The 24,063-nt window shown below is 47.4% G+C and overlaps 1 long non-coding RNA gene across 1 annotated transcript; it reads right to left on the bottom strand.

Annotated features, from left to right (window-relative positions):
- Positions 1-21,503: 21,503 nt before the first annotated feature.
- LOC142472045 (uncharacterized) lies at positions 21,504-24,063 on the bottom strand. Its single transcript, XR_012789577.1, has 2 exons — positions 23,870-24,063; positions 21,504-22,955 (listed from the first exon to the last, which is right to left on the bottom strand). It is a non-coding gene; the product is annotated as an uncharacterized LOC142472045 (long non-coding RNA).

The following is a 24,063-nucleotide window of genomic DNA, read 5'->3' as shown; positions in this document are numbered from 1 at the left end:
CTAGGGGGTCCATATCAATGGATTGTATTGTTGACCTGCCACGATCAAATGGACATAATACCATCCTGGTAGTGGTGGATCGACTTACAAAGATGGCTCACTTCATTGCAGCACAGAATCTTCCTTCTGCAGACCAGACAGCCAAGTTGATTGTGAAAGAGGTGTTTCGGCTTCATGGGGCTCCTGATGAGATCATATCCGATAGAGGGGTACAATTTACTTCAAAATTTTGGAGGACCTTCTGTTCCTCTCTAGGAATTCGTTTAAATTTATCGTCTGGCTATCATCCACAATCCAATGGCCAGACAGAAAGGACCAATCAGACTTTGGAACAATACTTACGATGTTTTGTTTGTCATCTCCAGGATGACTGGATTGATTTCCTACCATTAGCTGAGTTTTCATACAACAACTCACATCATTCATCGACTCAGAAGAGCCCCTTTTTCTCAAATTATGGATTTCATCCAACCTTTATTCCTCGTTTTCCATCTTCGGGCCCCATTCCGGCAGTTACAGAGAAATTGGAGACTCTGCGAGACATCCAGGAGACCCTCAAAGAGACACTTCGTGAGACTCAAGTAAAGTACAAAAGAGCAGCAGACCAACACCGCAGACCCTCCCCAGAATTTCAAGTCGGGGATAAAGTCTGGCTTTCTACAAAAAATCTACGTCTAAAGGTTCCAACCATTAAATTGGGCCAAAAATACATCGGGCCATTTCGCATCTCGGCACTAATAAATCCAGTGTCCTTCAGATTAGAGCTTCCTGAGACCATCAAAATACACCCTGTGTTTCACTCTTCTCTGCTGAAACCGTTCCGTGAGAACCCGTTTCCTGGATGGAGACTTCCTCCCCCTGAACCCGTCCTCGTGGATAACGAAGAGGAATTCATTGTGGAAAGAATTTTGGATTCCAGGTTACACCGAGGGAAACTACAGTACCTGGTTCACTGGGGGGGCTATGGCCCAGAGGAGAGGTCTTGGGAACCCAAAGATTTTGTACATGCTCCGTGACTAGTCAAAGCTTTCCACCGACGATATCCAGACAAGCCTAGCAAGGATCGTCCGGAGAACGCTCTTGGGAGGGGGGAGTAATGTCATATTCTCTAGCCTGCTGTAACCATGCTTGGCCACCGGGACTGCTGCCATCTCAATGTCTTGTTCTAGCCTGCAGTACCTAAACTTGTCCATCGGGATTGCTGCTGCTAAACTAAGGAACATTCCAGAACCTGATACCTGACACCTCTGCACCTGTGCTCCACCTCTCAGCCTGCCTATATAAACCTCCCTTTCCTGTTCCTCCTTGCCTGTTTATACTGGTTCTTAGCTCCTGCAAGGTTCCTGTGTTTACTGCTGTGTTAGCTATTGCTATCATCCTGTTCCAGTTTCCTCGTTGCCGACCCCTGCTTGTTTCCTGACTTCGCTACCTGCCGCCTGCCTCGGACCCCTGCTTGTTTCCTGATTTTGCTACCTGCTGCCTGCCTCTGATCTCTGCTTGTGACCCCTACTTCGCTCCCTGCTGTTCCTGCCACTGGGATCCACTTCAGCCGAAGTCCAATCCTTGACACAGTCACATGTGGAGACCGTCTCTCCAAATATTTAATTCCACTGACTACCAGAATAGCTAGAATCTCCTTGCTCAGCGAGAGTAATGAAGTCATTACAGAATTTTGGTGGCACTGTTACTCCATCGCGCCGTCGCATCCACTATAAGCGCTGGAGCAAGCGACAATGCATTTGTTTTGACGCGACGTTGCATCGCCGGCACTCTAAGCGCAACCTTAGTCTTTCTCATATTACTTCAGTGTCTATATCAAGTTGTACCAAAAATGTTCATGGTACAATCATTACTGTCTTATCTGAATGTAGGTTTGGCAGTCAATTAGCAAAGAGGAATGCTACTGGCCAAAAGAATATACCCTTCTCTTAATTGACTTGTTGGAAATGAACTGGCAGCGATCATTTTGATTTCTCCAGACCCTGCCAGTTTACACGGTCCCATCGTGTGACACACAGTTTTGACCCCCTTCTCACGTACTCCTGGTGGAGGTTATAAATGTGAAAAGGGAACTGTGATGAGTCCCTGTGGGCTGGACGGGGCATGATGACTTTTGAATGAGTGATCATCCTGTACAATAAACTACTTATCAACTGAACCCCGTTTGTCAATTTGGAACATTGACAATGCAAATTACACCATCGTGCCAAGGTGGGAGGGTATGATGACTCAAGCACGTAATTGCGTCATGTCATGATGACACACCTTGTGTTTTGGTGCTGCTGGGCAGGGAAAGCACACAGGGGCAGATTTTGAAAGTTGGCAGGTCACCCGGGAATTTCTATTAAGTCTGATCAGCAAAGATTTCTGCTTCAAATGACCTATGAGCTTCAGCTACCAATTCCTTTTACAAAAACTGACAATCTTGGCATTAGATCACAAAATAATCCACAAAGGCTCTTCCATTGTTGTACACAAGAGAAGAGAGTCTTTGCGGATTTTCTTCCAATTCAATGACTTTGTCAGTTGCATTGCATCTTTAGACATTAAAACTGTCCAGAAACTGGGTATGCCGAACCATTTTTATTTTGTTCGTAGTGATGATTACTTTTTATGATGTACAAACTGCAATTGTGGATTATGGTGTTCTAAGAAGAAATGATTTAGTGGTGGTAGCGTGCTGTACATACCATCTGTTCAAACTAGCCTGAATAATATGCAAGTCTTTTCAAGTGGAAATTCATTGCATTTCTGAGCTGTAAGCCTTTGAATATGTATTTATGGAGATTTGTTACAAAAATAAAATGTAATTTTATTTTCAGCTTTAGTGAAGAAGTGTTCTTAATTGAAACCTTAGTTTTATAGTATTTATAAGAAGATGCACTCAGAGTTCCCAAAAGACTCTTCAGATATAATAACCGTATTGATGTGACAAAAAAATATGTTGGAAGACACAGAAATCATAATTATAAGTACAAGAAGAATCACATAAAAATAGGTAATGAAAGTGTCACTAACAGTATCCAACTGCCTTTGGATGCATTGTGCCAAACACTGAGTGATTTGTATGCCTGCTTATAAAACTATGGGATATGCCTCAATATAACCATTCTTTTTTACACTTCCAACACCCCACCTTTATGTTCAATTGGCATTAGATTTGTTGTGACATTTCAAATATACTGACCAGGTCTGACTGAAACTGAACCAAGGGATATGGCTCTAACATGTAGTGAGTTCAACCAAACTAGTTCAAACAAAATGTTCTCCAGAACAGAAAAGCAACTTTATTTCATATTGTACAGGGGCAATTGAGCTATTTTTCTGTCCAGTAACACGCAGGAACGCAGATTTCATTATCAACACTGGAAATGATTTTTCATAGTAAAATGTACAGCGATAGCAAACAGAGGAAGCTAACAAGACAGATCTTCCAAGAAAGTCAATATCAGCCCATATACTTTGATTTGTTTCCTAAGTGACGCTATTCCATAAAACAGGTTCTGGCACCGGAAGACACCTTGTGATATATTCACTTAAATGGGGCATAAGGTGACTTCCAACATCATTTGGTGTATTATGGAATAGCGCTCCGTACTTAAAATGGGCCATGGCGAGCAGTTTAAAATATATTGATCAAGAGATTAATCTTTTTCCTGTTAGTACACAAGGTCGTTGTGCTGCTTACAGAATAAATACCATGGGGCCTTTTCTCGTAGCTCTGAAGTGTGAAACCCGCTTTTAGAGTGCACTTTAGAAGCAGACTGGCATGCGTTGCTATTCTGTAAGCCATTCTTGCATGCCCGATCATTGGCTTTGGTTTCACTCCAGCTTTGTTAATATGACCGGTTTGTCAAAAAAGCCTCCAACTCATATTTTTTTTTACAAAAACTTAAATTCTCGTAGTTACATTATGCAAAACGCTTCTAAAAAGTTGCATTTTTTTCACGCCACCTCAAGGATGGCGTGATTAGTATTATAGTATTGCGAGTTGCATCCAGAGCCTGAAATATGGGTTTGGCTGAGAGATCTAAACCAATAAATCAGATTGGGGGTGGAGTTAGCCCACCTCCGGTCATCCTCTGTTTAACGCTGTGGGCCCGTCGCCACATGTTACGCCGGTACTGCCCGCAGACCAGACCCGTCCCTTCTACTAAGGTGAGGAACGTATATGGGCACGCACCCGCAGCAAAAGGAGCGTGTCCGGAGTGTGGTGATTTTGGCGTTGCCAGGCCAGGTGACGTTTAGCTAGCAATACTTGCCGGTACCGGTGTAGAAGTGCCGTCGTCGTTGCCGTTTTAGCCAAGGTCAGGGATTGGAGAATTCCGGAAGGTCGTTGTCCAAGCAGGGGTCAAGAGCCAGAGAAGGACGTCCGCCAAGCCAAGTCGTAACCTGAGTGAATGAGAGAGAGAATGCCAGAATAGTGATCCTAGTGGAAACTATGTCGAGCAATGACTGAATGGCAGGACAGGCAATATAAATCGTGGCTGACCAATAGGAAGAGGAGGCAGGCCTGGATGAGTGCATGGAGCTGTCCTGGATAGGCTGTCCAAAGGAGGATACAGGTGAGCAGTCTTTATGCCTGATTGATCCTTGTGTGTGTGTTGGGGGCGGAGCCTCACTGCAGGAGCAGTGAATAAATTACGAGAGTCCTGCGCGTGCTCTGTAACAGAGACGGGCGCGCGCTCGTAAACGGTAGCCGCCGCATGAGAGAGGGAAGATCCCGCAGGAGCACGAGACCGCAGAGGACGACGGGGAACCCCCAGAGCCGCCGGAGGTAAGTGACGCCAGCGAGGAGTGCGCGCCACGGCAGCGGGGTTTAATGAAGGTGAGGAAGGACCAGGGCGCGGGTGCCGCGATCCCAGAGTCCTCACAGTACCCCCCCCTTCAGGATCGGCCTCAGGACGATCCTTCCATGGTTTTGATGGAAACTTCTTTCGGAAGCGTTTGAGGAGTCCTGGAGCATGAATATCTTTCAGGGGTACCCATGACCTCTCTTCGGGTCCAAAACCTTTCCAGTGGACCAAGAAGTGAACTTTACCTCTCGAAAGACGGGAATCCAGTAAAGCCTGTATCTCGTACTCTTCGTTACCCTGTACCATCACAGGATCTGGTTTAGAAGTGTGGTCCGGAAAGAGGCTACGGGAGATGAATGGCTTGAGAAGCGAGGTGTGAAAGACATTCGGAATCTTCATGCTTTGAGGAAGTTGGAGTCGGAAAGAAACTGGATTTACCTGCTCCATGATGGAAAAGGGACCCAGAAACCTAGGAGCCAATTTGAGGGAAGGAGTTTTGAGATGGATGTTCTTGGATGATAGCCAAACCTTGTTCCCGGGTTTGTAGTTGGGTGCCGGACGACGGTGACGATCAGCCTGGGTTTTAGCTGTCAAGGATGCTTTTTGTAGTGCAGATTGGATTCTGGACCAAGAGTCTTGAAGGAGAGCAATATGCTCGGCCGCGGCTGGTACTCCAGAGGAGTCTTTAGCAATCGGTAGGCGAGCCGGATGGAATCCGTAGTTGATAAAGAAGGGGGTCTCACGGGTAGACTCATTCCTGGAAGAATTAAAAGTGTACTCAGCCCAGATAAGTAGTTCTGCCCAGTCATCCTGAGAATTAGAGACAAAGCACCTTAAGTATTTCTCGAGGGATTGATTAACCCTCTCGGTCTGTCCGTTGGATTGGGGGTGATATCCAGAAGAAAAGGAAGATGAGATACCCAGTCTCTTGGTGAAATTCCTCCAGAATTTGGAGACGAACTGGGAGCCCCGATCAGACACGATGGATGTGGGAATCCCATGGATACGGAAAATCTCTTTGGAGAAAATATCAGCCAGGGCGGGTGAGGAGGGTAATCCTTTGAGAGGAATAAAATGTGCCATCTTGGAAAACCGATCCACTACCACAAGAATGGTGTTCATGCCATTCGACCTAGGCAACTCCACAATAAAATCCATTGATATGTGGGACCAGGGACGCTCCGGAATGGGTAAGGGTAAGAGAAGACCCTGAGGTTTCTGACGAGGAATTTTGTTACGTGCACATACCGGACAGGACCGTGTAAATTCAAGAATGGTTTTAACCATATTGGGCCACCAGAAAGTGCGACGGATGAGATCCAACGTCTTCTTGAATCCTGGATGCCCTGCCGAGCGGACGGCATGTCCCCATTCCAGTACCTCAGGAACGAATCTGGGCTCTACGTACAAAGAGTCTTTCGGAACCTCAAGACCGGTCGGAAGATGTTTTTGTGATTTAATGATCTTCTCAAGATTTTTGAATGCCACAGCCGCAATGATCCTTTGTTTAGGAAGGATGGACTCGGTGGTCTTTTCCGGTCTCTCTTCAGAAGAGTATTGCCTGGAGAGGGCATCCGCTTTGACGTTCTTTGTGCCGGGAATATATGAGAGAACAAAATTAAATCTGGAGAAAAATAACGACCATCGGGCTTGGCGAGGACCTAAACGACGGGCATTCTCAATGTACAATAGGTTTTATGGTCCGTGAGAATAATGAATGGCTCTTTTGACCCCTCCAGAAGATGTCTCCATTCTTGAAGAGCCATCTTGATGGCCAAAAGTTCCCTATTGCCCACGTCATAATTTCTTTCTGCAGGAGAAAACTTTTTGGAGAAAAACCCGCAAGGGTGAAGTTTGTCCTGGGGAGAAAATTTCTGAGAGAACCGCACCTGCCCCACAGTCCGAAGCATCAACCTCTAGGGTGAATGGGAAATTAGTGTTCGGATGCCGAAGGATGGGAGCGGAGACAAAGGCTTGTTTCAGCGTTTTGAAAGCCGAGACTGCCTCTGGTGACCAAGATGAAGGATCTGCCCCTTTTTTGGTCAGTGTAGTGATAGGAGCGATGATAGTAGAAAAATTACGGATAAATTTCCGGTAATAGTTGGAAAAACCTAAAAATCGTTGAATGGATTTAAGGGAATTGGGTTGCGGCCAATCCATGACGGCTTTCAGCTTCTCTGGGTCCATGGCTAAGCCTCTGTTGGAGATAATATACCCAAGAAAGGAAGTGGTAGACTGGTGAAAAAGGCATTTCTCCATTTTAGCATATAACCGGTTCTCTCGGAGGCGTGAAAGCACAAACTTTGTGTGAATGATATGATCCTGTAAGTTTTGGGAAAAAATAAGAATGTCATCCAGGTAGACAATGACAAAACGATTGAGAACATTCCGAAAGATGTCATTAATAAAGTCCTGAAAAACTGCTGGTGCATTGCACAAACCGAAGGGCATCACTAGGTATTCGTAGTGTCCACTACGGGTGTTGAAAGCAGTTTTCCATTCATCGCCCTCTCGGATGCGGATGAGGTTGTATGCCCCACGGAGGTCAAGTTTGGTAAAGAGGTTGGCCCCCTGAAGTCTGTCGAAGAGTTCGGAGATGAGTGGGAGTGGATAATGATTTTTCACCGTAATATGGTTCAGACCCCGGTAATCAATACATGGTCTGAGAGTACCATCCTTCTTCTTGACGAAGAAGAATCCGGCCCCCGCGGGAGAGTTGGAATGACGTATAAAGCCCCGCTTAAGGTTCTCACGAATATATTCGTCCATGGCTTCCGTCTCGGGCAACGAGAGAGGGTAAGATTTGGCCTTTGGCAAGGTGTATCCGGGTACCAGGTCAATCGGACAATCGTAGGAACGATGAGGAGGTAGGAGCTCAGACTGCGTCTTGCTAAAAACGTCCAAAAATTCAGCGTAAGGAGAAGGTAACTCCCTCTGAGGATTGGATGTGTTAGCTAAAAGAAAGGACGGTCGCTCCGTAGACACTGAAGATTTTTCTGACCTTGACCTCCAGTCAATGGGATTAGGAGATACCCAATCGATGAGCGGATTGTGCTTCTGTAACCAGGGCAGTCCGAGCGTAATCGGTGTACCCGGGGCATGAATCACGTCAAAGCCTAGGGTCTCTTCGTGGGAATGAGTAGAAAGGGTGATAGGTCCGGTCTCCGAGGAGATATATGCCGGAGTGAGAGGACGATTATCTATCCCGACCAAGGCAACGGGGGAGTTCTTCTTGGACAGTGGGATCTGATTCTGTTCAGAAAATGTCTGATCCATGAAGTTCCCTCCTGCGCCGGAATCGATAAACGCTGCTGTGGAGGTACGGAAGGTAGGACCAGAAAGGGAAACGGGAATAGTCAATCGTTTGGGGAGTTCCCTTCTGAGTAGGGGGCAAGGAGATTTAGCACCCAGAAAGCGCCCCTTCGTACTCACTGGGTTTGGTCGTTTCCCGAAGGTGGTGGATTGTCACGGGTACGCTGTTGAGAAGATCCACAATGAAGGCACGACTCTCCGGCTGAGCGAAGCTGTCGCAAGGGCACCTGAGGTTGTTGGACTCCGAGTTGCATCGGCTCGGGAGCTTCCAGCGCAGGCAGCGGAGAGAAAACGGGTCTCGGGGTAGTAGAAAACCTGGAGAAGGAAGCACGGAAAGGCGTAGACCGGGATTGCTGACGCTGAGCGCGGCGTACCTGAAGGCGCTGATCCATACGATTGGCCAGGGTGATGAGGTCCTCCAGCAGTCCTGGCCTGGGTTGAGAGGCGAGTTCATCCTTCAGGGAATCCGATAGGCCATTCCAGAAGACGGAGACTAAGGCCTCCTGACCCCAACGAGTCTCAGCTGCTATGGTCCTGAATTCCAAGGCATATTGGGCCACAGGCCGACGTCCCTGTGTAAGATGCAGCAGGGAATCAGAAGCAGTTTCTTGTCGTGCGGGGGTATCGAAGACCTGTCGTAAGTCACGTCTGAAGGCTGCGTAATCTCGGGTAATCTCAGGTCGCAGTTCCCAGATCGGGGAAGCCCATGCCAGTGCGTTACCTGTGAGCAGACTGTATACATAAGCTACCTTTTTCCGACCAGTAGAATACAGTTGCGGAGCCATCTCGAACTGGATCTCACACTGGTTGAGAAAGCCGCGACAAGCGTGGGGATCCCCTGCGTAGGGCTTCGGAGCCGGAATCTTCGGAGCTGAGGACAAAGTGGAAGTAGAATCGGACTGCGCCGGCGGCGCAGACACAGGTGGTGCCTGTAGAGACAGTTCCTGTACCTGTTGGGAGAGGAGAACCACTTGATCCGTTAAGGCCTGGATTTGTTGATACATGGCCGTCATCATAGAGTCCACATCAGTCTGGTCTGCGTCTTGTGGGCTCGACATAATGTTACGCCGGTACTGCCCGCAGACCAGACCCGTCCCTTCTACTGAGGTGAGGAACGTATATGGGCATGCACCCGCAGCAAAAGGAGCGTGTCCGGAGTGTGGTGATTTTGGCGTTGCCAGGCCAGGTGACGTTTAGCTAGCAATACTTGCCGGTACCGGTGTAGAAGTGCCGTCGTCGTTGCCGTTTTAGCCAAGGTCAGGGATTGGAGAATTCCGGAAGGTCGTTGTCCAAGCAGGGGTCAAGAGCCAGAGAAGGACGTCCGCCAAGCCAAGTCGTAACCTGAGTGAATGAGAGAGAGAATGCCAGAATAGTGATCCTAGTGGAAACTATGTCGAGCAATGACTGAATGGCAGGACAGGCAATATAAAGCGTGGCTGACCAATAGGAAGAGGAGGCAGGCCTGGAGGAGTGCATGGAGCTGTCCTGGATAGGCTGTCCAAAGGAGGATACAGGTGAGCAGTCTTTATGCCTGATTGATCCTTGTGTGTGTGTTGGGGGCAGAGCCTCACTGCAGGAGCAGTGAATAAATTACGAGAGTCCTGCGCGTGCTCTGTAACAGACGGGCGCGCGCTCGTAAACGGTAGCCGCCGCATGAGAGAGGGAAGATCCCGCAGGAGCGCGAGACCGCAGAGGACGACGGAAAACCCCCAGAGCCGCCGGAGGTAAGTGACGCCAGCGAGGAGTGCGCGCCACGGCAGCGGGGTTTAATGAAGGTGATGAAGGACCAGGGCGCGGGTGCCGCGATCCCAGAGTCCTCACAATTCCATCTCCCACCGCCTATCTCTATTACCACCCACAGGTAGTACAAAAACAAAAAGAGAAACAGCGCAAAAAAACTCATACTGTAGTATGTAAAAAATATATTTATATATTAAATGGGTGAGTATTGCACGTACATCAATAAAAAATATATTAGCATGACATGTTTAGGGACATGTTACCACATCAGCAAACTGCAACTGTTTCAGATCATGTTGATTCCACCCAGACAAGGAGATCCGATCCCTTCCCTCTCTGGCAGCAGTCTCTGCAGTCCTCCCACTCGGTTAGGTGTATCTCTCACTGCAAAGTGAGGATGCTGTTGCCGTGGATGTGAAGCGACACAGACTCCTTACTGGTTCCGGGTATCGGGTCTTCGCGGACACACTGAGGACGTCATCAAAGCTCCGTCATTTCCGTTGCGTCTTTTGCAATTTGCCGATGCACAATGTCCCAAATAAAGTCAATGATTGCAATATAACCTAATAGATATTGAGTGATAAGTTGGAACGCGTCCTCTTCCTTCCTACGCGTTTCGTATATGAATGTACTTAGTCAGGGAATCTAACCACAGGTAGGCATGAGGAGGGAGAAAGATGATGATGGGGGAAGAGAGATGATGATGATTGGGGAGAGAGATGATGTTGATGAGGAAGAGGGATGATGATGAGGGAGAGAGATGATGGTGATGAGGGAGAGAGATGATGATGAGGGGGAGAGATGAGCAGGGGGAGAGATGATGATTATGATGGGGAGGGGGAGAGATTATGAGGAGAGATGAGGAAGGATGATGATGAAGAGGGATCAGAGAGCGGATCAGGGAGAGGATGGGGAGGGAGAAAAAAATTGCATTCAGAATTAATATTATTGGGGCCCTGAAAATGTTTTTGCCCGGGGCCCCTCGCATACCTAGCTACGCCACTGCATCCTGACGTGGACTTCTGCCTCCAAGGGACAGTTCCTGTCCAAAAAAACAAAGGCAGTTATCATGAGGCCAGAGTCTACAGACAAGGCAGGCCTTTCAACTCAAACCAAGATGGGTGACCTCAGTCTCAACGTCCTCCTGGGGTATGACCCAAAGTCAACTTCAAACAACGTAGACTAAAAAAGCGGAACTCCTGAAGTTTTAATGATGCCAGTGAGAAACTTTATACCAGTTGGGGGAAGACTGGCATAGTTTATCGAACAGTGGGTCCACACGACGGAGGACTCATTGGTCCTCCTGATTATAAGAGACCCACCTACCAAAAGATCCATTAAAGACCAGCAAACTGAATCAGGCTATACAAGATCTCTAGATCAACATAGTCATTCAAGAGGTACATCTCGAGCAGCATAGTCAAGGGTTCTACTCAATACTCTTTCTCGTCCCCAAGACATCAGGAGGACACAGAGCAGTATTATACCTCAAGCAGGTCAATCGCTGCTCATGGATGTTGGCTGTTTTATAATTAGCAAGATGTTTGTCGCTGTTTTTGAAACACCGATGTTTGAATATTGTCATATGCAGTGTTCGACAAACCTATACATCTGCACGCCCCGGGCGAGTGGATTTAACATCGTGGCGAGCTCCTGTTGGCCCAAGCAGCACACGTGTTTTTTTTTTTTAATTTTCTCTGCTCGCGCTGAAAAAAACCCAAAAAAAACTACCCCATACCTGACTGCTGATTGGCGCGCTCTCCCAGGCTTTGTGGGCGCACGGCCAGGCTCTGTAAGAGCCCGCCCCTAACGAGCAGCCATTCTTTTTCCACGGAGATCTGTTGGACACAGTAAGTACTCTCTGTGCCTCCCCCCCATCCCCGGCGCTCCCGCTGCCCGCAGTTATGGAGGTGGTAGCGGGGGTGTTCTCCTGTCCCCGGCGCTCCCGCTGCCCGCAGTTATGGAGGTGGTAGCGGGGGTGTTCTCCTGTCCCCAGCGCTCCCGCTGCCCGCAGTTATGGAGTTGGTAGCGGGGGTGTTCTCCTGTACCCGGCGCTACCGCTGCCCGCAGTTATGGAGGTGGTAGCGGGGGGTGTTCTCCTGTCCCCGGCGTTCCCGCTGCCCGCAGTTATGGAGGTGGTAGCGGGGGTGTTCTCCTGTCCCCAGCGCTCCCGCTGCCCGCAGTTATGGAAGTGGTAGCGGGGTGTTCTCCTGTACCCAGCGCTCCCACTGCCCGCAGTTATGGAGGTGGTAGCGGGGTGTTCTCCTGTACCCGGCGCTCCCGCTGCCCGCAGTTATGGAGGTGGTAGCGGGGGGTGTTCTCCTGTACCCGGCGCTCCCACTGCCCGCAGTTATGGAAGTGGTAGCGGGGTGTTCTCCTGTACCCGACGCTCCCGCTGCCCGCAGTTATGGAGGTGGTAGCGGGGGGTGTTCTCCTGTACCCGGCGCTCCCACTGCCCGCAGTTATGGAGGTGGTAGCGGGGGTGTTCTCCTGTCTCCAGCGCTCCCGCTGCCCGCAGTTATGGAGTTGGTAGCGGGGGTGTTCTCCTGTCCCCGGCGCTCCCGCTGCCCGGTGTTATGGAGGTGGTAGCGGGGGTGTTCTCCTGTCCCTGGCGCTCCCACTGCCCGCAGTTATGGAGGTGGTAGTGGGGGTGTTCTCCTGTCCCCAGCGCTCCCGCTGCCCGCAGTTATGGAGGTGGTAGCGGGGGTGTTCTCCTGTCCCCGGCGCTCCCGCTGCCGCTGCCCGGTGTTATGGAGGTGGTAGCGGGGGTGTTCTCCTGTCCCCGGCGCTCCCACTGCCCGCAATTATGGAGGTGGTAGCGGGGGTGTTCTCCTGTCCCCGGCGCTCCCGCTGCCCGCAGTTATGGAGGTGGTAGCGGGGGTGTTCTCCTGTCCCCGGCGCTCCTGCTGCCCGCAGTTATGGAGGTGGTAGCGGGGGTGTTCTCCTGTCCCCGGCACTCCTGCTGCCCGCAGTTATGGTAGTAGCGGGGGTGTTCTTTCCCCCTCCCCCCCCGGCGCTCCCGCTGCCTGCGTGGGATGGGAGATTGACGCGAGGGGAGCAGGGGGGAGCGGGAGCGGGGTAGTGGTGTTGGTCGCGGCCTTTCCTCTCTTCCGACCCCCCCGTGAGTATATGAGAGTATGTGTGTGTATATGGGAGAGTATGTGTGTGTATATGGGAGAGTGTGTGTGTGTATATGGGAGAGTGTGTGTGTATATGGGAGAGTGTGTGTGTATATGGGAGAGTGTGTGTGTATATGGGAGAGTGTGTATATGGGAGAGTGTGTGTATATATGGGAGAGTGTGGGTGTGTGTATATGGGAGAGAGTGTGTGTGTGTATATGGGAGAGAGTGTGTGTGTGTATATGGGAGAGTGTGTGTGTATATGGGAGAGTGTGTGTGTATATGGGAGAGTGTGTATATGGGAGAGTGTGTGTGTATATGGGAGAGTGTGTATATGGGAGAGTGTGTGTATATATGGGAGAGTGTGGGTGTGTGTATATGAGAGAGAGTGTGTGTGTGTATATGGGAGAGAGTGTGTGTGTGTATATGTGAGAGTGTGTGTGTATATGGGAGAGTGTGTGTGTATATGGGAGAGTGTGTGTGTGTGTGTGTGTGTGTGTGTGTGTGTGTGTGTGTGTGTGTAGGTAGGACACCAGAGGTACCCCCCCCACCTAGTCAGTCAAAGTCACCCAATCAGTCACCTCCTCCCCACCCAGTCAGTCACCTCCTCCCCACCCAGTTACCCCCCCAGTCAGTCAGTTACCCCCCACCTCCCAGTCAGTCAGTTACCCCCCCCCTCCCAGTCAGTCAGTTACCCCCCCCCTCCCAGTCAGTCACCCCCTCCCAGTCAGTCAGTAACCCTCCCCCTACGAGTCAGTCCCCCCCGTCAGTCAGTTACCCCCCTCCCAGTCAGTCAGTTACACCCCCCCCCCTCCCAGTCAGTCAGTTACACCCCATCAGTTACCCCCCCCTCCCCAGTCAGTTACCCCCCTCCCCAGTCAGTTACCACCCCCCTCCCCAGTCAGCTACCTCCCCTCCCCAGTCAGTTACCCCCCTCCCCAGTCAGTTACCCCCTCCACCCCAGTCAGTTACCCCCCCTCCCCAGTCAGTCACCCCCCTCCCCAGTCTCTCTCCTCTCTCTCTCCCTCTCTGTGTCTACCCTCTCTGTGTCTCTTCCCTCTCTGTGTCTCTCCACCCTCTGTCTCTCTCACCTTCTGTCTCTCTCACCCTCTGTCTCTCTAACCCTCTGTCTCTCAAACCCTCTCTCACCCTCTGTCTCTCTCACCCTGTCTCTCTCGCCCTCTCTCACCCTCTGTCTCTCTCGCCCTCTCAGTCTGTCGCCCTCTCTCTTTCTGTCTGTCACCCTCTCTCTCTGTCTGTCGCCCTCTCTCTCTGTCTGTCGCCCTCTCTCTCTGTCTGTCGCCCTCTCTCTCTGTCTGTCGCCCTCTCTCTCTCTCTGTCTGTCTCGCTCTCTCTCTCACACTCTCTGTGTCTCACTCTGGATCTGGATATCTTATTTACCCTATATATCTTAACTGCCCTATACCTACACCGAAATAACCAATACTGCTTTCTTCCAGATCTGACTCAAACTTCACACAGGAGACATCAGGATCCCCCCTAACCCAGAAGACAGGTAGGGAACACCTCCCCACCAACATATAATATTGCGGGAATGAGGTACCTGGACATTGAGGGACTGCGGATCAGGTAAGATCCCAGGTGGGATTGCTGCTTTAGATATTGTTAAGGGGTTCAGGAAACTAATGATTCACATCTGGCTTTTTTTTTTTCTAAATCCGACGTTTACACACACACACACACACACACACACACACACACACACACACACACACACACACACACACACACACACACACACACACGTAACAAGGACTAATTGTAGTATAATGTAATACAATAAATAAACTTATGTCAAAAACGAATGTTGTTCTTACTAGGAATTAACTCCAAAAAAATTTTTAAGCGGGCCTGGGGGACGTGGCTGGGGGCGAGCCTGGGGGGGCGAGCCTGGGGGGGCGTGGCTGGGGGCGGGACTAGGTGGCGAGTAGGTTTTTGGGTGATTTGTCGACCACTGGTCATATGTGTCTTTTGTTATGGTCAGATCTAGGAAGGTTATGCAATCTCTGTTGAATTCATGTGTAAGTTTAAGATTAAAATGATTTGTATTTTAAATCTCTGTTCTAATTCCCAAAATGGCTCCTGGTCACCACTCCAGATTATCAGTATGTCATTGGTAAATATAATCCATAGATCTATCAAACACATATATGCTGCTAAATCACTATTTAATACAACCATTTCTTCCCACCGGCATAAAAATAAATTGGCATAGGTGGGAGCACATGATGTTCCCATGGCTGTTCCTTGGGTTCGTAGATAATATATTTTGTTACACAAGAGACAGACAGAAAAATCCAGAGTTATAATAATGCATGGTTGTAATAAACGAATAAAGGTTATACACATTCAGTTTGCAGATATTTCATGGACAGTCAGGGATATGATTATGGGCATAAGTATTCTCCAGTCTGTAAAACATTTACAGACAGGATTACAATTGTGTTAGAAGAGGTAGGATAGACCTTCAATGTGTTATAATGCATTCACTACCTCTGCCCACCAAACCAATGTGGAAAGGGTTAACAGCATGAGTACAAGAGCCACTTCAAGGACCCTGGGGTCCATCAGTCCCTCCTCCCTGTATGTCTGACTGAGGTACTGTGTGTTGCCATGCTGCTTTTTTTCATTTCCACAAAGAATCTCTGAACAGCCGAGTCGCCCCAAAGGCATTAGCTTTTGACGACAGCCAAAGGGTATTGCCATTTGCTGATGTTTGGTAATGTTGCAGCTGCTCTATTGCTTCCAATACTCACCAACCCCCTCGTCCCCTTTACCCAATGTTTCAATGTATTCTTCCTATAGATTGTAAGCTCCTTGAGGCAGGGCATATCCTACCTCTTGTAACACCATTTTAATCCTGTCTGTAAATGTTACTTATACCCATATTCATACAGTATCTCTGGCTGTCCATGAAATATCTGTAAACAAATGTGTATAACCTTTGTTCATTTAATGCAACCATGTATTATTATAATTCTCTTGTGTAACAAAATCATTGTATTTAATTGTAGTTGTTCTCAAACTGACTGTAAAGTATTGTGATGCTCCTTTAAGTGGAGGCCTTCAGCTACTATAGACAGGGTAAATAGACCTTGGGTACAGGGGATGAGAGGGTTGAGAGTTTTAGAAGCAAGAGCAGCTGTAACATAACTGAACGGCAGCAAACGTCGGACACCCTTTGGCTGCTCTTCAGCTGACGCCAAAGGTTGTCCACCTTTGGGGCGATGCAGATGAAGACTGAAGGGGTTCTGAATTAATTCAGTTGGGCTTTGAAATTCCTTTGTCCAATCATAAACACTGCAGGGGTGGGGTTGCCGAAACACATAGCAGCAAACAAATCCCAAATGTTAACCCTTATCACACTGGTTCTGTGTAGAGGGGAGCAGTTTTTTGGGGAACCCTTTCAGACGTTCGCCTTTGTGGCAACGCAGATATAGACTTAAGGGGCTCTGAATGAATTCAGCTGTTGTTTTTTTTGTAATGGCCATCTTTAAGTTTCAATCAATCCTTCAGTCCGTGAAACTCAGCAGCTACAATGTATCATTATATTACTATGGTACATTATCTATTGTTACGGTTTACAGCTCAAAGTGCTGGGAATATTGGTAACAAATGATCACAAACAGGAAAATGTTGCAGAGATCTTCCACTGCTTGGGAGTTGGGCTAAAACCTGCTAGAGAAATCAAAGGATGCTTTAAAATTCATTAAAAATGGCATTAAGAGTTGGATTAAAAAAAAATATATATATTTTTTTCTTTTTAAGTCACAATTATCTAATATTACACAACTGATATTTTTTTTTTTTAAACCGATACGAGATTTCCCGTTTTGCTGCTTTCATGCATTCTCTACCATAAGCAATTATAATAGTACCTGTGGGTTACACATCAACCTACATTTGAGACAGGATGTTAGTTGGCGTGAGATTTGCCTCCAATATCCAAGGTACATTTTATTTTTTTACCATATCCAATCAGCATTGTATACCATGAACTATCTTTATAATGTCTGTCTTTTCTGACAGCTGCAACAAACAGTGTGTTTTGGGAATGCTGGGGTTGAGCTTTCATTTGCGTATATAACAAGTTGTAATGAATCTGTTGAACGCAAATAAAGATGTGTTACTCCAGCATGTGCGAATAAAGTTTCCTCTTTTATTGAGCAGAAGTGAAAAAAAACCGTCGCCAGGTTCACAAAGTGATACATAAAATACAAAAAACATATCTATATATACCCCTCGTCTCCAAACAATGTTGCAATTAAGGGCCTCCCACATTCCAAAATCATTCAAATGTGCATATAACAGTCTGTAAATAGATCATATCAGCATCATCCTACAGATGCAGTGCTATTTATGTTCAGTTTGGGCACGAGGGAAAGAGTTGATGAACGGAGCCCCCCCACGGCCCGCTCGCAGTCCCCCACGCCCAAAAGCCTAGTAATGCTGGCTGCCCTGAAAGTATTAACACAGCAGGGGTCCCTGCTTCTGAATGAACCTTACCAGGCTGCCACCAGTCTAAGGCTGAGTCCCCAGTCTTCACTGTGGCACGCGCGCCCGGCGGGGGGGGCGGCACATGCACAGCGCTACACCGCGATAGGCAGTTTGAGGAAGGTTTGCGACGGGAGGGGGCGTGGCTATGGGTTTGCGGGGGCGTGGCCATGATGTCCCGCGGCTGGTTCGCCATTATTGGCTGAACCGCCGGCGGGGGCGTGGCCACGCCTCTGTCGCAGATGTTAATTTCAAATTCCCCTGCCTGCCTGAAAACCTGTCGCGCACCGCTGGGGAAAGGTGCGCAACAAGGTAGGGACTGGGACCGGCCTGACTGGGGGGGCGGGGCTTGATAGCACAGCGCACGCCTGTAGAAGTGACTGGGGCCGCCCCTTAAGAGCTGCGCAGAAAGATCAGAGAGAAGCAGCACCTCTCTGTCTCTCCCTGCACAGCTCGTTCAGCAGATCTCACTCATTTTATTATTATTATTTTGTACAACAAGTTTTATTGAATTTTCCATCCATTGTACATTACATAAGGGAACCGTACATCCCAATATAATCTTAACTTTATACAACAGTTGTTACATGTATTATTATTTTTAGTACGCAGTAATGAAGCAGGGGGTCTCCGGAGCTGAACCAGTGCTCCGGAGAGGTACAGGCCTCCTTATGAGTTGCCGGTATCTCCTGCAATTTTAAATCTCACGCGTCATGGCCCACATGACCGGGACATTTAAACAGGCCCATCAGGTATCTCAGGAAGCAGTGGGTTCCCGGACCTGAAAAAAATATGGTTCAGCTCTGGCGAGCCCCTGCTTCAATCCTATGTACTAAAAATAAGCTAAAATCAAAGCTTCATTACCCTAGTGGCTAACTGCTAAGGTAATGAAGGGGTTAAACCCTCGCGCCACCCCCCCACCTCGCCCGGTGGCCTAACCACTCACTCCCCCCCCCCCCCTCTAGACTAATGCCCAATATCCCTATAAGCCAAATATGACTAATAATGGTTTTGGGTATTAACCAAAATAAGAGACACATAGTACAGTTATTACCCCCAAAAATTAATAAAATACATTTGAAACATAAAACTATTGATTGTCACTGTGGATAACTAGACCCTCTCAATGAGTGCCTAGATAGCCACATTGGCAATCAATATTAAGCTGTAATTTAAAAAAAAAAAATACATTAACGATTAAAATACATGAATAATCCCCCTTCAGTATCTTAGTGGCTAACCGCTGTAAGAGCTGTGCTGGGAGACACGGAGAGAGGGACTGCTTCTCTCTGATCTCTCTACGCAGCTCTTACAGACTGGTGCAGCCAGGTAGGATTAAAGCTGCGGGAGTCCCATTCAGAAGCAGGAACCCCGCTTCGTTAGTCCTTCTGGGAAATTCACTCTGTACTGGGCCGTGATCACGGCCCCACTTAGGCCTCGGCCAGGCTCCCTGCAGGCGTGCTGAGGCGCAGGGAAAGCGGGTGCTTTCCCTGCCTTGCGGTTGCTTACCGCACGCGCTGTCAGCGGGCCGTCAGGGGGCGGGCCGGGGGCGGGCATGTCACTGGCCGGGGGCGGGCCAGTGACGTCACGGAGCTGGTTCGCCCTCATTGGGCGAACCGCTCATGTGACCGGCCTGTCGCGCCGGCAAGCGGGGGAATTTTAAATTCTCCTGAGACCTACGCTTCCGCGCGCTTGCGGAAGCGTAGGCGAGCCCCTACTAAAGCCGCTCTAATTGCGGCTGTAGGGGCTCAGTGCTGAGCGGGAGCGCACGTCAGCACGCTTCCGCCAGCAAGCGGTAAACATGGCTGATGCCTTAGGCTGCGCTCCACCCGCTCTAGGTGCCGCACGGTGGAATTGAATCGCGCTACATCTGTATATCATTACAGGGAACATAAAAACAATTGTTAGAGCATAATTCCTTCAATATATATGATAAACATAACGGCATGAGTTACACAGACAGGAATCATATGTATAATATAGCTTAATAAAAGGCACCTATTTAAATATAACGGTAGATCAACTCTCACCCCTTAACAGTTTTTTACATACCAATAAATACAATCTCCTAGGCTTCATTTACCAAGGTTAAAAAGTAGCAGTACCTATCATCGGAAGCTGTACCGGGATATTGAATTTAACTAGCTCTCAGTGGACCTGGAAGATTACAATTGTATCAAGCATCTTGTGAGCAGGAGGATCGTAACTGTGGTTTAGGAATAAACAAAATAGAGTATTTAGCCAACATACGCCTTATGCAATATACCGATGAACAAAAAAAAGTGTATTTATGCAACATTACGTAAGCAATATTATTATACCCTACAACATCTTAAGTATACAAGTTATATTAAAAAAAAAGTAACATAATAGGTAATAATGTTATACAGTGGCATTGATTCCAGACATAAATCTATTATTCCAATATTACCTTAAATTACACTTCAAATTATCCGTTAATTCTCATCATCTACAGCCCAGGCTGAACATAATCATTGATTGGAAATCTGTAAACTCCTACATAACAGATGCTACAGTATATTAGAGCTGCAGTTCAAGCTGCCGTTTTAAAAAAAGATATATATATTTTTTCCCATTCAATATGCGCATCGATACAATCTGCACACTGGCAAGTGATTAGCTAAATTGCAGATCGATCTGTTTTCCTACAATCAATCGCTTGCTCCGGGTTATTTAATTCAGTTCTTGCACAGCATTCTGGGCAATGTAGTTCTTTGAATATGATTGACTGGGCAGTTACTAGATACAATTGGTGCACTGCTAGAGAGTGGGTGGGGCTCAAGAGCCAGAGCCTATCAGAAGGGGAAGGGGGCTGTCACTTTGGAAATGCTTCCTACATTAGAAACATTAAAATGTCTTTAAAACATTCTTTTTTTTTTTTTTTTAATGCTGCAAGTATTTTCTCATAGTACAGAACTGATTTATTAAATAAAACACATGTAGGATATTGTTTGAACTGCTGCTTTAAAAAAATAAGTAGTAGTACTAATCGCAACGTTCTGTGTCAACTCTCAGCTCCCCCGTTCCCTATAGTACAGGGAGATAACTACTAGAACAGACATCCCAGGGATAGAGCATACGTGTTATATGTAGTGTATCATCAAGAAAACTCAACCCTTAGATCCACAGTTTTCTCAAGGTGTAGCAGGAGGAAGTACAACATAGACACACTGTGACATAAAGTGCAACGAATACCTGAATGGTATAGCTTCCATGATTGGAAGAATGACCCAAAACTCCATGTACAGTATGTTAACTGTTAGACTTGCAGGCAGAGAGCAAAGAAATGTTCCTTACAGGGCTGCATCAAGTCAGCATACCACTTTTCATATGCATCACATGTATGCTATTTTGCATGGAGGCACCAGCCATTGCTGTGGTCCGGGTCCTCAGGAATTCCTTTGCACATTTCAATGGCTTATTAAAAAATGTTAGATCTCTAGCTTCCAGCCATTTCTCTTTCAAACAAATATCTACTATACTAAAAATAATCTTTGTCGCTCACTCTTCCTGATCCTTTTACTCACAGTGAGCTGCTCTATGCTTATAACTCAGTGACACATGTCTAAGCCCTGACTTTCCTCATACAGTAGGTGTGAGTCCAAAACTAGTACCTTTCAAAAACATTTCTTTTAGGATCAGACTAAGCTTTTAATGCCTGCATCACTGCTTAAAGTGTGTTTGCTTCCGCCCCAGGCTTTGCAATGCTCATTGTATCATATAACTCCAGTGCCTCATCCCTAATACTGTGTAATAATACGGCACTATTTGTTACCACAGGCTTTTCATCCAGCCCTGCTGTCTTGAGGTATAAATAACATATTTGTGACCATCTGTGCCAATTATCAACCAGATTTCTGGTCAGACATTTAGCCTGGAGAGGTCTAAAATGGTCCATGTTGCATACATTGTTGGAGGCCTAGCTGCTGTATGTCACGGTAGCTTGTGACAGGGTATAATATACACCAAAATATCTGAGTTGAATTGAACACGACTTAGATATAATAAATATAGTTTATTCCTTAAAGAAGGAGAACACACAAGATGATACAAATAACAGACAAGAAATAGACACTTACTTAAGAGTTGGACAATGAAGCAATCAGGTACAGAATTGGCAATTCATTCAGCAATACAGGTTCAAATGAAGACATCACGAAAAGACAATGGGTATAGGGCTTACACTTGTTTATATGGAGTTTCAGCCCTATTCTCTAACATGTGGGCGCCTGAAAGTCTAGCAGACTTCTTTGCAGTCAGGAAACCCTTTTGTCTGTAAGTGTGAATTATGACACTTACAGACCACTCAGGCTCTGCGTTTCTCCGCCCTATTGTACACAATCAGAGTGGCCAGGTCTTGGATCATGGAGGCTGTTTGTAGACAAATGGTCGCCATCCTGAACATTAACATAAAGCAGAGCCAGTAACTTTTTCTGGCTTTATCCCAGCCTTGAAAAACAGTATTTTCTTTACTATCTACATATATTAAAATAATGCGTTCTGTGGGTCTGAACGGGTTCAAATTTGCCAGGTCCTCATGCCGGAGGACCCTCGCCATAGTGGCCATATATCAGCCTTCCACGACCCCCAGAACCGGAGATACCAAAAACAAGTTAAAATCCCCTATTAACTTTAATGCAGGATTCTCCGCTATAAGCTAAAAGAAATCTCTGCTTTTCACTCTCCCATTGAAATCAATGGGTTCCGCCGCTATAGGCTTTCAATGAAGCAACATGGCCATTGAAGTCAATGGGAAAACCACAATTTTTACATTTGCCCATACTCCGTCTGGTTGATCGGAGAGGGCTGGGAATGGCCCTGCAGTCATGCCAGAACAGTGATTACCTGCAACCAAAATCCCAGCCCTCTGGTACTCACAGAACCGGAGATATGGGCTTACACTTTTCACACTTTCGGACTTAGCCATTTCAAAGCCACGCGGCTTTCCTCCATTAGAATCAATATGGCCGGCGCCTCCATAGGAAATGCATGGGCCGGCGCCGCTATAGGATTCAATGGGACCTCCACTCCCATTAGTCAATGGCGCGACCCTCGTGTAGAGCGCGACCCTTTACGGGGGTCCTTCATTCTCGGACCCGGTGGTGGTCGAGTGTGGAGGTTCCTAGGGTCTAGGGGCAAAAAGAATTTTATTCCTGGGTGCCCTAGAACCTAAGTTTCCCATGCCAATCATGATTGAACTTGACCAGGGAGTGATCAAAGCTCTTTTTTAGATAATGTATCCGCTTCTGCGGTCTGGATGGCTGCCAACCTGATCCTGGAGGTCGGCGTCGAGGAATCCCTATTGAAATGAATGGCTCCATTGACTTACAATGGGGAACCGCCGCTCCTCCTCTCGGGCGCCACCTGCAGGTCTTCTGATGAAAATGGGCCCACATCGCCAGTTTCCCCATAGGATCGTATGGAGCTGCAATGGCGACCTGCAAAATGGAGCCTGCAAAGGCGGGAAAATGGAACAAAGGGCTATAATCACTGAATTAACATTAACCCTTTCCCTCTCGCATAGAGTGTGAGTGTTGGTGCAGACACTGGAATGGGAACAATACACATTTACAGGGGAATACACATTTGGATGCTGAAGCAGGTTAAAAACACATAACTGGACCACTGTCCAGTTAACCCCTTGCTTCCCAAGTGAAAGCAGGGGGTGGCCAAATGGGGTGTAACCCCTTTAATACCGGGCCAAACTCCCTCTCCCATGACACTGTAGCAATCAGTAACAGGGTATTATTACTCACAAATACACAGATGAATGCTGACTTCAAGCTTCCAGAGGAAGACTCGGCTTCCTCAGCTCATCTGCTTGCAAGCACTGGCTACTGGGAAGTCTTTTTTAGGTCTCTATAGCAGAGCATATGCTCCTCACTCTGCCCCGGAGTCATCAAAGCGTGATCTGCTGTGTTGCACCCAAATTGCGATGTCTGCGATACAACAGAACATGCTTTAATGACTGCGGGGCTCTGTCCTCTGTGTCTCTGTACGGAAACATTCTTCAGGTACCATGTTGTGTACCATTTACTATGGCAATTTCTGATATTTCTGGGCGATTCACGGGAACATGTTTGCATACCAGGAACCTGTTACATCTTAAACAATGATGTTTACCCTCTTACTGCCTCTGTAAGTTCTCCCTACTTACCACTTACATTGTAAGGTGTTCGTGGAAGGAACCCCTTTTCCTAAAGTTACTTTTATGTCTCAAGCGCTTATTCCCATTATGAGTTATATTATTATGTCACGTGTATTACTGCTGTAAAGCGCTATGTACATAGATGGCGCTGTATAAAGGTATACTGTACATACATACACCATAAAACACAAATTAAATAGTGCATGCAGACTGCTTACTAATGTTCTTGACGCTGCAGCCATTACAGAACTGCCCTGTGCAATGTTTCCACTGTCAAATTTCGGATTTCCTGCTCCAAATCCTAAATAATTGACAAAACAAAGGGTGGGCACTCCGGTGATTAATCACAATAATTAGTCCAATAAAGTGCAATATAATAGCAGTGAAAAACACAATTTACAGTGATACTTAA

The sequence above is a fragment of the Ascaphus truei genome, chromosome 1 (assembly GCF_040206685.1).
Source record: "Ascaphus truei isolate aAscTru1 chromosome 1, aAscTru1.hap1, whole genome shotgun sequence".
Lineage (NCBI taxonomy): Eukaryota > Metazoa > Chordata > Amphibia > Anura > Ascaphidae > Ascaphus > Ascaphus truei.
The sequence above is the reverse complement of the archived record's forward strand: the minus strand, read 5'-3'. Positions and strand labels throughout refer to the sequence as shown.